The sequence below is a fragment of the Hyla sarda genome, chromosome 7 (genome assembly GCF_029499605.1).
Source record: "Hyla sarda isolate aHylSar1 chromosome 7, aHylSar1.hap1, whole genome shotgun sequence".
NCBI classification, from domain to species: Eukaryota; Metazoa; Chordata; class Amphibia; order Anura; family Hylidae; genus Hyla; species Hyla sarda.
The window spans coordinates 123,638,055-123,656,036 of NC_079195.1; the positions used below are offsets into that span (position 1 = coordinate 123,638,055).

The 17,982-nt window shown below is 45.2% G+C and overlaps 1 protein-coding gene across 1 annotated transcript in view; it reads left to right on the forward strand.

Moving 5' to 3' along the window:
• The first annotated feature begins 14,535 nt into the window (after positions 1-14,535).
• Positions 14,536-17,982, forward strand: part of MYOZ1 (myozenin 1) — a 127,243-nt gene continuing 123,796 nt past the window's right edge. Inside the window, exon 1 of the mRNA XM_056530683.1 lies at positions 14,536-14,637. The gene's annotated coding sequence lies outside the window, so the exon portion shown is untranslated. The remainder of the gene's footprint in view (positions 14,638-17,982) is intronic.

Sequence of the window (17,982 nt, forward strand, 5' to 3'; positions counted from 1 at the left end):
AGGGCCACCACAGGAATCAGAAGCAGATGTGCGTGCCTACGTGGTGCACGTCTGCTCCCAGCAGCTACTGTGGCCTGTTGTTGCTGCTGAGGCCTGCAGTGCCTCAGCGTGCGCTAGAGAAGGTTGCAGAGTGGCCGGAGCCACAAATGGAAAAAATAAGGTTTTAAATTGCGCTGAGGCAGATGGCCCACTGGGCGGCAAATGCCTGGTGTGCCCGCTGGCCAGTCTGGCCCTGTTCATAGAAATTGTGAGCCATTTCTCATACCATTAATCAAAAAAAAGGTAATGATTATCTTAGAGCAAAGAGTGTTAAAGATTTACAGAGTTCAAGCAATTGAAGACAGTATCCCCAGGCATGGCGGTATGAGGTCTCTGCAGTGCACAGGATCCAACTTGGAATAGGACATACAACCAATAAGATAAAAGTTTCAAAACATTTCAAATAACATACATAACAATAATGTAAGCAATAAAACATTTGTCAAAACTCTAAATATTACAGGTGGGTCACTTACCCCCACCCCTCCATGAATGGATATACAGTATAAAGAAACAGATACAGAAAAAGAGATGGTCCTGTCCATAAAACATACAATCTCCAAACATAGTGGCAAACTATATTTCTCTATTAAAATGAAGCTCATTTTGTTTCAATCAACTAATGCTACTTGAAACTCCATGAACATAAGAGACAGAAGGAACGCCTTAAAGTTTTCCTATTTTTTCCCATCTTTCATTGATTGTTATCAGTTTTAGTTATGCAGTGCAGTGTTGTAAAATTGCAGTGTTGTTGCATACAAAACGAGTACCTGTCATGATCTTCTTAAATTTTGTAATCCTCCCTGTTCACTGCCCCATCATGATAAATCACATACTGCAATTTTTTTTTTACCTTAGATATTGCTCTGTATTTTCTGCTCAATCTCAGTCAGATTTACAAACTGAGAAGGGGCGTTACCCAGAAGGCGTGACATCATCTGAAGCCATACAGGGGAGAACTTCCTCCCTCACTCTGCTACACACAGCCCAGAGCAGTTCAGTGTGTGAGATGAGTTATGATTGGCTAAGGATGCACACACCACCCTCAACACTCCATACTGATTTTCCTGATTTTGGACTTCTGCCAGGCCAACAGGAGTCCAAAATATATGCAGGAGATGGGGAAAATGTGCTCTTAAAAGTAGGGAGACACCAAGTGGCAGCTTTTTTAAAGGAGATCTGTGGTGTATAACACTTATCCCCTATCCCCAGTGGTCGGACCCCCCCTTGACCATACACTTAGCCTGGCTTTGCCATGGCTCTCCCGTGTAGAAGGCATGTCGGCCGCAGCATGATGCTGCGGCAGACATGTCCTCTCCATATATCTCTATGGTAGAGGCAGAGATGCAGCGCTCGTGCATCCCCGCCTCTCCCATAGAGCTGTATGGGGGGAAAGGCATTGACCTGCCATGGCAATGCCTGGACCCCATACAGGAGATTGCGGGGGTCCCAGTGTTTGGACCCCTTGCGATCAGACACTTTTCCTGCGGATAGGGGATAAGTGTTATACACCGCAGATCTCCTTTAACCCCTTGGGGACAAAGCCCATTTTGACCTTAAGGACGAGGCCAATTTTCGCATTTGCACTTTACTTTTTTCTTCCTCCCCTTCTAAAAATCATAACACTTTCAATTTTGCACCTATAGACCCATATAAGGGCTTGCTTTTTTGTGTCACCAATTGTACTTTTTAATGACATCAGTTATTTTATAACATAATCTGCGGTGAAACAAAAAAAACCTTATTTGTGGGGTGAAATAAAAAAAAACGCCATTTTGTAACTTTTGGGGGCTTCCTTTTCTACACAGTGCACTTTTCGGTAAAAATGACACATTGGCCCACATTTACTAACAGGATCCCGACACTTTTTGTCAGGTTTCGCGCCAGAATTCTGTCTGCGCCAGAATTTGCGCCAGAATCTGGCGCACAACCCGACAAAATCAAAATAACTCAGAGTGGAAAAAAAAGTGTGAAGTGTGAAGAAAACGCACAGGAAAACCTCTGTGTTTTGCTTCACAGAAAACCGACAGCTCAGAGCTGTCGGTAAATTCCTCAAAACAGAGTGAATCCTGCTACCCCCAGCATGGAGCAGGGTCTGTTCCATGTTGGGGGTAGTAGTAGAGGGGCTGAGGGATTGATTGCACCAGGTCTCACTTCTGAGACCCGATCCAATCAGATGTTATTAAGCAGGGGAGCGGGCGGTATGTTCCGATCCACTGCAATGTACAGTAAACTTTCATTTTTAAATTCCGCACCGAGGAGCCAATCAGGGCTCCTGTCAGGGTTTTAATATAGAAGCGCTGTGGTGGGCAAAGATGTATAGAATCACTGGGGGGGGGGGGGGTATATATCTGGCCCCTCCAGCGTTTCTATATATCTTTCCCCCTGCTGCGCTATATCAAACTTAGTGCCCGCTGCGCTTGAATAAATGTACTGCCCCCCCAGCGCTATTATATATCTTACTGACCCCCGCTGCGCATATACTGACCCCCGCTGCGCATATTTATATATATACTGACACCCCCCCCCCCCCCCCCCCCCGCTGCGCATGCTCTCCCTCCCCTGGCTGCCAATGAATGAAAACTCTATTAGCGGCGGAGCGGAAGCCCGGTCATGCTGCTAAGAGTTTGTCATTCATAGCAGCAGCAGCTGCATATCATGCTGTGGGGGTCAAACGTATGCAAATGCCGGCTCACCGCTATGAATGACAAGTAAAGCCGTGCAGGGAGGCTCGCGCTGCTGCTCCTAATAGCTTACTTGTCATTCATAGCAGTGAGCCGACATTTGTATATGTATGATGTGAGGGTCAGACATATATCCATATGTCTGACCCCCGCAGCATGATATGCAGCTTCTGCCCACTATGAATGACAAACTTTTAGCAGCGTGAGCGGGCAGCAGCCTTCCGCTCTGCCGCTAATAGAGTTTTCATTTATTGGCAGCCAGGGGAGGGAGAGCATGAATATTAATATGCTTAGCTGAGGGGGGTCAGTATATATATAAATATGCGCAGCGGGGGTCAGCAGATATATAATACCGCTGGGGGGGGCAGTACATTTATTCAAGCACAGCGGGCACTAAGTTTGATATAGCGCAGCAGGGGGAAAGATATATAGAAACGCTGGAGGGGCCAGATATATACCCCCCAGCGATTCTATACATCTTTGCCCACCACAGCACTTCTATATTAAAACCCTGCCAGGAGCCCTGATTGGCTCCTCGGTGGGGAATTTAAAAATTAAAGTTTACTGTACATTGCAGGGGATCGGACCATGCCGCCCGCTCCCCTGCTTAATAACATCTGATCGGATCGGGTCTCAGAAGTGAGACCCGGTGCAATCAATCCCTCAGCCCCTCTACTACTACCCCCAACATGGAACAGACCCTGTTCCATGATGGGGGTAGTAGTACAACCACTAATGTAGTCAGAATTTGCAGAGACTTTTTTTCTGTCGCACAGAATTCATTTTGTGCGACAGAAAAAAAACCTGTGACAGAAAGAAAGAGAAATTGGGCTACAGATTAGTAAATAGCATCAGGAAAAAAAGGAGTAAAGGACTTGCAAAAACACAAACCGACACTTCACTCTTAGTAAATGAGGGCCATTATCTTTATTCTGTAGGTCCATAGGGTTACAAGGATACCCATTTTATGTAGGTTTTATTTTATTTTACTACTTGCACCAAAATGAATATGTTTAACCTCTTCAGGACGAAGGGCGTATGCATACGTCCTGCATCCTGAGTCCTTAAGGACGGAGGGCGTATGGATACGCCTGTGGGAATTCCGGTCCCCGCCGCTAGCCGGTCGGGGACCGGACCAGGATGACTGCTGATATCTATCAGCAGGCATCCCGTGCATATGCCCAGGGGGCTCCTGAGACCGACCAATTCAGACCGACGATTTTCGGCAGATCCGGGTCATACTGGTGTCCGGTGACCGGGAAAATCAGGGGGATAGGGGGTGTCCAAGACACCCCCGGTCCCCCTGAAGAGATAGGAGTTAGGTGGCAGGGGTGCCACCCGTCCTATCCATGTTGTTGGTCGTCAAGAAGCGACTACCAATAGCAGATCGGGGGCGGGATTAAAGTTCGGTTCCCCCGTCCTGCCCACCGACGGTACTCCGGGCAGAACAGGGGAACTGTAGCATGACCGGCGGCGGTGGAGGTCCCTTACCTGATCGGCTGCAGCGTGGGGCGATGACGTGCGGCACCCTCGTGGCTGCCTGGTGAAGACTATGGAAGCCGGTGAGTACATCTGGGGGGGGCCTAAAGTTAGGAGACCACTATACAGTGCTCTCTAAACTGTAGCCCCCGCCCCCCCCCCCCCCCAGATGTTGCAAAACTTCAACTCCCTGGGCATGCTGGGATTTATAGTTTTGCAAGATTTAGAGGGCTGCAGTTTGGAGATCACTTTGAAGTGATCTATAAACTGTAGTCCTCCAGATCTTGCAAAACTACAACTCCCAGCATGCCCACACAGCAGTTTGCTGTCTGGGTATGCTGTGATTTGTAGTTTTGCAACATCTGGAGGGCAACAGTTTGGAGATCACTGTGCAGCCCCCCAGCATGCCCAAACAGCTGTCTCGCCATGCTGGGAGTTGTAGTTGCGTACCTACAACTGTTGCATAACTACATCTCCCAGCATGCACTTCGGTGATCAGTACATGCTGGGAGTTGTAGTTTTGCAACAGCTGGAGGCACCCTGGTTGGAAAATACTGAGTTAGGTAACAGAACCTAACTGAAGGTTTTCCAACCAGTGTGCCTCCAGCTGTTGCTTCAAGTTTGAGCCGTGGCAAATTTTCTGCCGCAGTGCAAACTCCTAGCGGTAAACTCACTGTAAACCTGCGCCAGTGCGAATCTACCCTAAAAACACTACACTACACTAACACATAATAAAGGGTAAAACACTACATATACAACCCCTTACACTGTCCCCCCAATAAAAATAAAAAACATTGTATGACAGTGTTTCCAAAACGGAGCCTCCAGCTGTTGCAAAACAACAACTCCCAGCATTTCTGGACAGCCACTGACTGTCCAGGCATGCTGGGAGTATAGCAGCAGCTGGAGGCACCCTGTTTGGGAATCACTGGCGTAGAATACCCCTATGTCCACCTCTATGCAATCCCTATTTTAGTCCTCTAATGCGCATGGTGCTCTCTCACTTCGGAGCCCTGTCGTATTTCAATAAAACAGTTTAGGGCCACATATGGGGTATTTACGTACTCAGGAGAAATTGCACTAAAAATTTTGGGGGGCTTTTCTCCTTTTACCCCTTATGAAAAGGAAAAGTTGGGGTCTACATCAGCCGGTTAGTGTACAAAAAAAAAATGTTTACACTAACATGCTGGTGTTGCCCCATACTTTTTATTTTCACAAGAGGTAAAAGGAAAAAAAGACCCCCAAAATTTGTAAAGCAGTTTCTCCTGAGTACGGAAATAACCCATATGTGGGCGTAAAATGCTCTGCGGGCGCACAACAAGGCTCAGGAGTGAGAGCGCACTATGTACATTTGAGGCCTAAATTGGTGATTTGCACAGGGGTGGCTGATTTTACAGCGGTTCTGACATAAACGCAAAAAAATAAATACCCACATGTGACCCCATTTTGGAAACTACACCCCTCACGGAAGGTAACAAGGGTTATAGTGAGCTTTAACACCCCACAGGTGTTTGATGAATTGTCATTAAATTTGGATGGGAAAATGAAAACAAAATATATTTTTTTTGTAAAATGCTGGTTTTACCCTAAATTTTTCATTTTCACAAAGGAAAATAGGAAAAAAGCCCCCCAACATTTGTAACCCCATTTCTTCTGAGTATGGAAATACCCCATATGTGGATGTAAAGTGCTCTGCGGGCGAACTACAATGCTAAGAAGAGAAAGAGTGCCATTGGGATTTTGAAGAGAAAATTTGTCCAGAATTGAAGGCCACATGTGTTTACAATGCCCCCATAGTGCCAAAACAATGGACCTCCCCCACATGTGACCCCATTTTGGAAACTAAACCCCTCACGGAATGTAATAAGGGGTGCAGTGAGCATTTAACCCCCACAGGTGTCTGACAGATTTTTGGAACAGTGGTCTGTGAAAATGAAAAAAAATTATTTTTCATTTGCACAGCCCAATGTTCCAAATGCCAGTGGGGAGTTCACTGCACCCCTTATTAAATTCTGTGGGGGGTGTAGTTTCCAAAATGGGGTCACATGTGAGGAGGTCCACTGTTCTGGCACCACGGGGGGCTTTGTAAATGCACAAGGCCCCCCGACTTCTATTCCAATCAAATTCTCTCTCCATAATCTCAATGGCGCTTCTTCTCTTCTGAGCATTGCAGTGCGCCAGCAGAGCACTTGACGTCCACACAAGGGATATTTCCATACTCAGAAGAAATGGGGTTACACATTTTGTGGGGCATTTTCTCCTATTACACCTCATAGAAATGTAAAATTTGGGGAAAAACCAGAATTTTTGTGATAAAAAAAAAACATATTCATTTACACATCCAACTGTAACTAAAAGTCGTCAAACACCTGTGGGGTGTTAAGGCTCACTGTACCCCTTGAGGAGTGTAGTTTCTTGAGGGGTGTAGTCCAAACATGGGGTATTTCCATACTCAGAAGGGTTGGACTTACAAATTTTGTGGACACTTTCTCCTATTACTCCTTTGTAAAAATGTAAAATTTGGGGAAAAAAATGCATTTTAGTGAAAAAAAATAAAAATTTATTTACACGTCCAAATTTAACGAAAGTTGTCAAACACCTGTGGGGTGTTAAGACTCACTGCACCCCTTGTTACGTTCCCTGAGGGGTGTAGTTTCCAAAATATTATGCCATGTGGGGGGTTTCTTGCTGTTCTGGCACCAAAGGGGCTTCCTAAATGTGACATGCCCCCTAAAAACCATTTCAGAAAAACTCACTCTCCAAAATCTTATTGTCGCTCCTTCCCTTCTGAGCCCTCTAGTGCACCCACAGAACACGTCACATACACATATGATGTATTTCCTTACTCAAGAGAAATTGGTTACAAATTTTAGGAAGATTTTTCTCCTTTTACCCCTTGTAAAAATTCAAAAACTGGGTCTACAAGAACATGCGAGTGTAAAACATTAAGATTTTTAATTTTCTCCTTCACTTTGTTGCTATTCCTGTGAAACACCTAAAGGGTTAACTCACTTACTGAATGTCATTTTGAATACTTTGAGGGGTGCAGTTTTTATAATGGGGTCATTTGTGGGGTATTTCTAAAATGAAGGCCCCTCAAATCCACTTCAAAACTAAACTGGCCCCTAAAAAATTCTGATTTAGAAAATTTTGTGAAAAATTGGAAAATTGCTGCTATACTTTGAAGCCCTTTGATGTATTCCAAAAGTAAAAACATGTCAACTTTATGATGCCAACATAAAGTAGACATATTGTATATGGGAATCAATATATAATTTATTTGGTATGTCCATTTTCCTTATAAGCAGAGAGTTTCAAAGTTAAAAAAATGCAAAATTTTCAAATTTTTCATCAAATTTTGGAATTTTTCACCAAGAAATGATACAAGTATCGATGAAATTTTACCACTATCATAAAGTAGAATATGTCACGAAAAAATAATCTCGGAATCAGAATGAAAAGTAAAAGCATCCCAGAGTTATTAATGCTTAAAGTGACAGTGGTCAGATTTGCAAAAAAGGCCTGCTTTCTTTAGGTGAAAATGAGCTGCGTCCTTAACCCCTTCCCGCTATTGGACGTATGCATACGTCCAGGCGAATTACACGTTCGCGCAAAAGGACGTATGCATACGTCCAAGCGATCTCCTGCTCTGCCGCGGGCAGCGCAGGAGATCGCGGGTGGGACTCAGCTGTCAATCACAGCCGGAGTCCCACCGCAGCTGCCGGTCCCGGCAGCATTAACCCCATAGATGCCGTGATCAGTCTGATCACGGCATCTATGGTGTTTGCAGGGGGAGCGCTCTCCCCCTGCCCATCAATCGTGGCGCCGTGATAAAATAAGGGGGATCAGGGGTGTCCAAGACACCCTCGATCCCCCTTGAAGAGATAGGAGTGAGGTGGCAGGGTTGCCACCCCTCCTATCCCTGCTATTGATCGGCGGAGCGGCCGACCAATAGCAGACTGGGGGCGGGGGGGTTAAAGTTCGGTTCCCCGCGCTATGCCCGCCCATCGGTGTCCGGGCACAGCGGGGGGAACCGTGTAGTAGCGGCGGCGACGATCACTTACCCGGCGGCGGCTGTGATCACGGCGGCGGTGGAGGTGAGTATGGCGCCGCGTGTCCATAGTCTGTTGCCTAGCAACATCTGCAGGGCGACAGTTTAGAGAGTGGTCTCTAAACTGTCGCCCTCCAGATGTTGCAAAACTACAACTCCTACCATGCCTTGACAGCTGTTTGCTGTGTTGGCATGCTGGGAGTTGTAGTTTTGCAAGATTTAGAGGGGTTCAGGCTAGAGATCACTGACAGTGGTCTCTAAACTGTAGCCCTCCAGATATTACAAAACTACAACTCCCAGCATGCTCAGACAGCAGTTTGCTGTCTTAGCATGCTGAGATTTGTAGTTTTGCAACATCTGGAGGGCCACAGTTTAGAGACCACTGTCAGTGATCTCCAGCCTGAACCCCTCTAAATCTTGCAAAACTACAACTCCCAGCATTCAGGAACAGCAAATGGCTGTCTCGGCATGCTGGGAGTTGTACTTGCGTGCATCCAGCTGTTGCATAACTACATCTCCCAGCATTCTCTTTGGCAACCAGTACATGCTGAGAGTTGTAGTTCTGCAACAGCTGGAGGCACACTGGTTGGGAAATACCGAGCTAGGTAATAGGTTCTATTACCTAACTCAGTATTTTCCAACCAGTGTGCCTCCAGCTGTTGCAAAACTACAACTCCCAGCATGCACGTTCTGTCAGTGCATGCTGGGAGTTGTAGTTTTGCCCCCCCCCCCCTCCCATGTGAATGTACAGGTTACATTCACACTGGCGGCGGATTACAGTGAATTCCCTGCTTCAGGTTTGAGCTGCAGCAGCCGCAGCTCAAACTCCTAGCGGGAGACTCAGTGTAATCCGCCGTCAGTGTGAATGTAACCTAAAAACACTACACTACGCTAACACAAAATAAAGAGTAAAACACTACATATACACACGTACACTGCCCCCCCCCCCACCACCACCCCTTCCCCCCCAATAAAAATGAAAAACGTATCCTACAGCAGTGTTTCCAAAACGGAGCCTCCAGCTGTTGCAAAACAAAAACTCCCAGCATTTCCGGACAGCCATTGACTGTCCAAGCATGCTGGGAGTTTAGCAACAGCTGGAGGCACCCTGTTTGAGAATCACTGGTGTAAAATACCCCTATGTCTACCCCTATGCAAATCCCTAATTTAGGCCTCAAATGCGCATGGCGCTCTCACTTTGGAGCCCTGGCGTATTTCAAGGCAACAGTTTAGGGCCACATATGGGGTATCGCCGTACTCGGGAGAAATTGCTTAACAAATTTTGGGGGGCTTTTTCTCCTTTTACCCCTTATGAAAAGGTAAAGTTGGGGTCTACACCAGCATGTTAGTGTAAAAAAAAAACATTTTTGTACACTAACATACTGGTGTTGCCCCATACTTAAAAATTTCACAAGCGGTAAAAGAAAAAAAGCCTCCAAAATTTGTAACGCATTTTCTCCTGAGGACGGAGATACCCCATATGTGGGCGCAAAGTGTTCTGGGGACGCACAACAAGGCTCAGAAGGGAGAGTGCACCATGTAAATTTGAGGTCTAAATTGGTGATTTGCACAGGGGTGGCTGATTTTACAGCGGTTCTGACATAAGTGCAAAACAATAAATACCCACATATGACCCCATTTTGGAAACTACACCCCTCACGGAATGTAACAAGGGGTACAGTGAGCATTTACACCCCACAGGTGTCTGACAGATCTTTGAAACAGGGGTCTGTGAAAATGAAAAATAAAATTTTTAATTTACACAGCCCACTGTTCCAAAGATCCGTCAAATGCCAGTGGGGTGTAAATTCTCCCTGCACCCCTTATTACCTTCCGTGAGGGGTGTAGTTTTAAAAATGGGGTCACATGTGGGGGGTCCACTGTTCTGGCACCACGGGGGGCTTTGGAAATGCACATGGCCAAATTCTCTCTCCAAAAGCTCAATGATGCTCCTTCTCTTCTGAGCATTGTAGTTCGCCCCCAGTGCACTTCACGTCCACTTATTGGGTATTTCCATACTCAGAAGAGATGGGGTTACAAATTTTGGGGGGTATTTTCTGCTATTATCCCTTGTAAAAATGTAAAATTTGGGGGAAAACAAGCATTTTAGTGTAAAAAAAATATATTTTTTTTTACATATGCAAAAGTCGTGAAACACCTGTGGGGTATTAAGGTTCACTTTACCCCTTGTTACGTTCCCCAAGGGGTCTAGTTTCCAAAATGGTATGCCATGTGTTTTTTTTTTCTGTCCTGGCACCATAGGTGCTTCCTAAATGCAGCATGCCCCCAGAGCAAAATTTGCTTCCAAAAAGCCAAATGTGACTCCTTCTCTTCTGAGACCTGTAGTGCGCCAGCAGAGCACTTTTCATCCCCATATTGGGTGTCTTCTGAATCGGGAGAAATTGGGCTTCAAATGTTGGGGGGTATTTTCTGCTATTACCTTTTTTAAAAATGTAAAATTTTTGCTAAACCAAGCATTTTTGGTAAATTTTTTTTTATTTTTTTTACATATGCAAAAGTCGTGAAACACCTGTGGGGTATTAAGGTTCACTTTATCCCTTGTTACGTTCCTCAAGGAGTCTAGTTTCCAAAATGGTATGCCATGTCACTTTTTTTTTGCTGTCCTGGCACCATAGGGGCTTCCTAAATGCGACATGCCCCCCGAGCAAAATTTGCTCTCAAAAAGCCAAATATGACTCCTTCTCTTCTGAGCATTGTAGTTCGCCCGTAATGCACTTCAGGTCAACTTATGGGGTACCTCCATACTCAGAAGAGATGGGGTTACAAATTTTGGGGGGTATTTTCTGCTATTAACCCTTGCAAAAATGTGAAATTTGGGGGGAAACACACATTTTAGTGAAAAATTATTATTTTTTTTTTACATATGCAAAAGTCATGAAACACCTGTGGGGTATTAAGGCTCACTTAATTCCTTTTTACGTTCCTCAAGGGGTCTACTTTCCAAAATGGTATGCCATGTTTTTTTTATTTGCTGTTTTGGCACCATAGGGGCTTCCTAAATGCAACATGCCCCCAAAAAACCATTTCAGAAAAACGTACTCTCCAAAATCCCCTTGTCGCTCCTTCGCTTCTGAGCCCTCTACTGCGCCCGCCGAACAATTTACATAGACATATGAGGTATGTGCTTACTCGAGAGAAATTGGGCTACAAATTCAAGTATAAATTTTATCCTTTTACCCCTTGTAAAAATTCAAAAATTGGGTCTACAAGAACATGCAAGTGTAAAAAATGAAGATTTTGAATTTTCTCCTTCACTTTGCTGCTTTTCCTGTGAAACACCTAAAGGGTTAAAACACTTACTGAATGTCATTTTGAATACTTTGGGGGGTGCAGTTTTTGTAATGGGGTCATTTATGGGGTATTTCTAATATGAAGACCCTTCAAATCCACTTCAAACCTGAACTGGTCCATGAAAAATAGCGAGTTTGAAAATTTTGTGAAAAATTGTAAAATTGCTGCTGAACTTTGAAGCCCTCTGGTGTCTTCCAAAAGTAAACACTTGTCAATTTTATGATGAAAATATAAAGTAGACATATTGTATATGTGAATCCCAAAAAAATTATATTTGGAATATCCATTTTCCTTACAAACAGAGAACTTCAAAGTTAGAAAAATGCAAAATTTTCAATTTTTTCATCAAATTTAGGGATTTTTCACCAAGAAAGGATGCAAGTTACCACAAAAATTTACCACTATGTTAAAGTAGAATATGTCACGAAAAAACAATCTCGGAATCAGATTGATAAGTAAAATCATTCCAGAGTTATTAATGTTTAAAGTGACAGTGGTCAGATGTGCAAAAAAGGGCTGCGTCCTAGAGGTGAAAATGGGCTGTGTCCTTAAGGGGTTAAGGGATTAAAGTTGTCATCTTCTGACCCCTCTAACTTTTTATTTTTCCACATATGGGGCTATGTGAGGGTTCATTTTTTTGCGCTGGGGTCTAGTTTTTATCGGTACCATTTTTGTTTTTTTGATCGCTTTTTATTAATTTTTTCATGGTATATGAAGTGACCAAAAATGCACGCCATTGACCGTGCGGTTTAACTACCCTTATATTTTGGTAGTTCAGACATTTGCACACGTGGCAGTATCACATACTGTATAATTATTTTTATTTTATTATTTTATTTAAAAAATGGGAAAAGAGGGATTCAAACTTTTATTAGAAAGGGGTTAATTCTCTTTTATAAACTTTTTTAACACTTTTTTTTGCCCCCATAGGGAGCTACAACATGCAATCTTTTGATTGCATATACTGCATGTAGCATAGCACTGATCAGTGTTATTGGTGCTCTGCTGCTCCAGCCTGCATAGCAGGCTGGAAACAGCAGATCACCAATTGGACAGCGAGGAGGCAGGTAATGGCTCTCCTGCCACCCTCTCAGCTAATCTGGACATCGCAATTTCACTGCAATGGTCCCGAACTGCTCCACTGAGCTGTTGGGATGCTTTTACTTTCAGTTTAGATGCCTAAAGGGTTAATGCCCGGTCATCGGCCCAATCGGTGATGCCTGGAATGAACCCTGGGTCCTGGCTGCTGATAGCAGTCGGGACCCACTGGGTTTGAAGCGTGGTCAAATTGTGAGCTTGTTTAAAACTCTGGTAATGCGACCAGGATGTATATGTATGCCCTTCACCCTTAAGTACTGGGACGCGAGTGCGTACCTGTACGCCCTCCCTCCCCAACAGGTTAAACACAAATGAAACATAGGAAACTTCATTTTTTTTCAAGCAAAGTACATTAGAAAGATTTTTTATTTACCACAAGGAGTGCAAGAGCAAAAATTTGTCTTAAAGACAGTGCCCATTTAATCTATTGGCCAATGATATAGTGTTTATGATATAAGTATAGGCAATTGATTATATATACCAATTACACCATAATACAGAGTTGTTTTCCACATGATTACTTTGTTTTTCAGCTGTATTGCATTGTTTGCACTATTCGGAAAGTTCTTTCTTATCCACAAGTTGTGTGTGGTATTGCAGCGTGGCTCCACTGAAATAGTGGTGAGCTGCAATATCATACATGACTTTTGAAAGAAAACAGCCATTCCCCCCCCCCCCCCCAGGATAACCTCTTTAGGATATGTTTGTAATACACTATAAATGATTGAAATCTGAATAATTCCAAAACCTTGGAGCCAAGTACTAAAGTACTAAAATAACCTCCCCCTCCTTCAGCCAATTCTACTTATTTATTTTTACCATCTGTTGACAAGACTTGGCGCTATATAGTAAGAGGAGACACTTTTACTCAGAGACTTTTATTTATACTTTATCGTCTAATCGTTTTAAAGTAATTAGTGGTAAGATGCCATTTTAATGCACTTATAAGGCCTAAACACCCATTTAAGTGCATTCTCTAGATGTGTCATTTTTGTGGTGTATTTCTCCATTAGCTTGTATGTAAAAACACTCCAATACCAGTTTTCTATTGATGTTGTTCTAGGACCAAGTCATAAGGTTTTCCAATAACAGTTTGCAGGAATCTATCACCTGCAAAGGGGCTTTGTTCTAGGGAAATTTGGCAGCCACCTAGCAACAGCTGATGGCTACTGGCGGCTGCCTCCCAATGTCCTACCGCGAAAAGTGGAAGGTGAGCCGCGCATCAGCAATAACAAGCAAGCATAGTGAACCTTTTATTCTATGAGCAGGTGCTCTAAACCTCATGGTAACCATGACACAAACATTTTAAACAGAGGTATAGGTCAGAACCAGATTGTGAACTATGGCTAGGATAGACAGAAAAGGTGGTCACGACGGACCCAAACATTGTTATTGTAAAGTTCAACTATGTCTCCCTTTTTTTTTTTTTTTTTTTTACAAATGTCTGCAACTATTGTCTGAGAACTGAAAAGTTGAAAAGACAATGGCCCAGATTTATCAAATTGTGTGAGAGAAAAAGTGGAGTGATTTTCCCACAGCAACCAATCAAAGCTCAGCTAACGAGCTGAGGTAAAGTGAAACCTGAACTGTGATTGGTTGCTGTGGGGAAATCACTCCACTTTTTCTCTCACACAGTTTGATAAATCTGGGCCAATGTGAATAAAACAGGATCCATGTTCTAGCAGAAGTTAAAGCATTATTTTATGTATTGAGGGTCATCCATAGTTACATAGGCCCTGATTCATCAAAGTGTGCGAGAGAGAAACTGTAGAGATTTTACCCACAGTGACCAATCACAGCTCAGCTTTAATATCTATATGAGCTGAGGTAAAATGAAAGCTGAGCTGTGATTGGTTGTTATGGGTAAAATCTCTCCAGTTTTTCTCTCACATACTTTGATAAATCTGGGCCATAGTTAGTACGGTTAAAGCACATCCAGGGAAAAAGAAAAGGCACAGGTGGAGTCTACAGAGGGTAATAACAGAGAGAATACGCAAATGCCTGTATCAACGACCAAATGAATTGCTAACCTGGGTGGGTTGTGGTGTAGCCACAACTCTATGCAAGGCAAATCAATCCCACTCCGAGGAGAACTGGGTTCTGTTGTGGATGCAGATTCTTTGCAATTATGAGTCAATGTGACACCCCTCATTGGCAGGCAGGGGGGACCTATACATGCACCAAGGAAAAAAGCCAATTGCCAAAAATAGTGTCTCAAAATAGTACAAAATGAACCAAAGCTGATCCAAAGTATACAAATGCGTATTTAGAGGATAACCTCCTTCTTCTGTTCTGTTATCTGAAGAACAAAGTTATCTTCCAAAAACACGTTTATAGTGGACCTAATAAATGTTATCTACTTTGTATCAGCTTTGGTTCGTTTTGCGCTATTTCGAGACACTATTTTTGGAAATTAGTAGAATGAAAAAAAGACATATGTCCATAAAATTCAACCAGGGAATTGAAGGGAAGGGTTATGGTTCAATGAAGGGGAAGGGATGTGATTCTATTTTTCTGCATAAACATTAATGTTATTTGGGTCTAGGGATTTACCTAACCCTGTTTTGAAACCCACTACTGTTCCTGCTGTTACCAGTTCCTGAGGTAAACTGTTCCATAAATTCATTTTTTTTTTATTGTAAAGAAGGCTTGTCACCCCTGGAGACTAAACCTTTTTTTCTTCAGAAGGAGGGATTGCCCTCTTGTCTTTGAGGGATATTTATATACTTATATAAGTTTATCATATCCCCCCCCCCCTTAAATGTCTCTTCTGAAGACTAAACTGTTACGCCGAGCGCTCCGGGTCCCCGCTCCTCCCCGGAGCGCTCGCTACACTCCTCTCACTGCAGCGCTCCGGTCGGTTCCACGGACCCGGGGCGCTGCGATACCGCCTCTGGCCGGGATGCGATTCGCGATGCGGGTAGCGCCCGCTCGCGATGCGCACCCCGGCTCCCGTACCTGACTCGCTCTCCGTCAGTTCTGTCCCGGCGCGCGCGGCCCCGCTCCCTAGGGCGCGCGCGCGCCGGGTCTCTGCGATTTAAAGGGCCACTGCGCCGCTGATTGGCGCAGTGGTTCCAATTAGTGTTTACACCTGTGCACTTCCCTATATCACCTCACTTCCCCTTCACTCCCTCGCCGGATCTTGTTGCCTTAGTGCCAGTGAAAGCGTTTCCTTGTGTGTTCCTAGCCTGTGTTCCAGACCTCCTGCCGTTGCCCCTGACTACGATCCTTGCTGCCTGCCCCGACCTTCTGCTACGTCCGACCTTGCTTCTGTCTACTCCCTTGTACCGCGCCTATCTTCAGCAGCCAGAGAGGTTGAGCCGTTGCTAGGGGATACGACCTGGTCACTACCGCCGCAGCAAGACCATCCCGCTTTGCGGCGGGCTCTGGTGAAAACCAGTAGTGACTTAGAACCGATCCTCTAGCACGGTCCACGCCAATCCCTCTCTGGCACAGAGGATCCACTACCTGCCAGCCGGCATCGTGACAGTAGATCCGGCCATGGATCCCGCTGAAGTTCCTCTGCCAGTTGTCGCTGACCTCACCACGGTGGTCGCCCAGCAGTCACAACAGATTGCGCAACAAGGCCAACAGCTGTCTCAACTGACTGTTATGCTACAACAGTTACTACCACAGCTCCAGCAACCATCTCCTCCGCCAGCTCCTGTACCTCCTCCGCAGCGAGTGGCCGCTTCTGGACTACGACTATCCTTGCCGGATAAATTTGATGGGGACTCTAAGCTTTGCCGTGGCTTCCTTTCCCAATGTTCATTACACTTGGAGATGATGTCGGACCAGTTCCCCACTGAAAGGTCTAAGGTGGCTTTCGTAGTCAGCCTGCTGTCTGGAAAAGCCCTGGCTTGGGCCACACCGCTCTGGGACCGCAATGACCCCGTCACTGCCTCTGTACACTCCTTCTTCTCGGAAATTCGAAGTGTCTTTGAGGAACCTGCCCGAGCCTCTTCTGCTGAGACTGCCCTGTTGAACCTGGTCCAGGGTAATTCTTCCGTTGGCGAGTATGCCGTACAATTCCGTACTCTTGCTTCTGAATTATCCTGGAACAATGAGGCCCTCTGCGCGACCTTTAAAAAAGGCCTATCCAGCAACATTAAAGATGTTCTGGCCGCACGAGAAATGCCTGCTAATCTTCATGAACTTATTCACCTAGCCACTCGCATTGACATGCGTTTTTCCGAAAGGCGTCAGGAGCTCCGCCAAGATATGGACTCTGTTCGCACGAGGCGTTTCTTCTCCTCGGCTCCTCTCTCCTCTGGTTCCCTGCAATCTGTTCCTGTGCCTCCCGCCGTGGAGGCTATGCAGGTCGACCGGTCTCGCCTGACATCTCAAGAGAGGACACGACGCCGCATGGAGAACCTCTGCCTGTACTGTGCTAGTACCGAACACTTCCTGAGGGATTGTCCTATCCGCCCTCCCCGCCTGGAAAGACGTACCCTGACTCCGCACAAAGGTGAGACAATCCTTGATGTCCACTCTGCTTCTCCACGTCTTACTGTGCCTGTGCGGATGTCTGCCTCTGCCTTCTCCTTCTCTTCTGTGGCCTTCTTGGACTCTGGATCTGCAGGAAATTTTATTTTGGCCTCTCTCGTCAACAGGTTCAACATCCCAGTGACCAGTCTCACCAGACCCCTTTACATCAATTGTATAAACAATGAAAGATTGGACTGTTCCATACGTTTCCGCACGGAGCCCCTTCTAATGAGCATCGGATCTCATCACGAGAGGATTGAACTTTTGGTCCTCCCCAATTGCACCTCGGAAATTCTCCTTGGACTTCCCTGGCTTCAACTTCATTCCCCAACCCTGGATTGGTCCACTGGGGAGATCAAGAGTTGGGGGCCCTCTTGTTCCAAGGACTGTCTAAAACCGGTTCCCAGTAACCCTTGCCGTAACTCTGTGCTTCCTCCAGTAACCGGTCTCCCTAAGGCCTATATGGACTTCGCGGATGTTTTCTGCAAAAAACAAGCGGAGACTCTACCTCCTCACAGGCCTTATGATTGTCCTATCGACCTCCTCCCGGGCACTACTCCACCCCGGGGCAGAATTTATCCTCTCTCTGCCCCAGAGACTCTTGCCATGTCTGAATACGTCCAGGAGAATCTAAAAAAGGGCTTTATCCGTAAATCCTCCTCTCCTGCCGGAGCCGGATTTTTCTTTGTGTCCAAAAAAGATGGCTCTCTACGTCCTTGCATTGACTACCGCGGACTTAATAAAATCACGGTTAAGAACCGCTACCCCTTACCCCTCATCTCTGAACTCTTTGATCGCCTCCAAGGTGCCCACATCTTTACTAAATTGGAC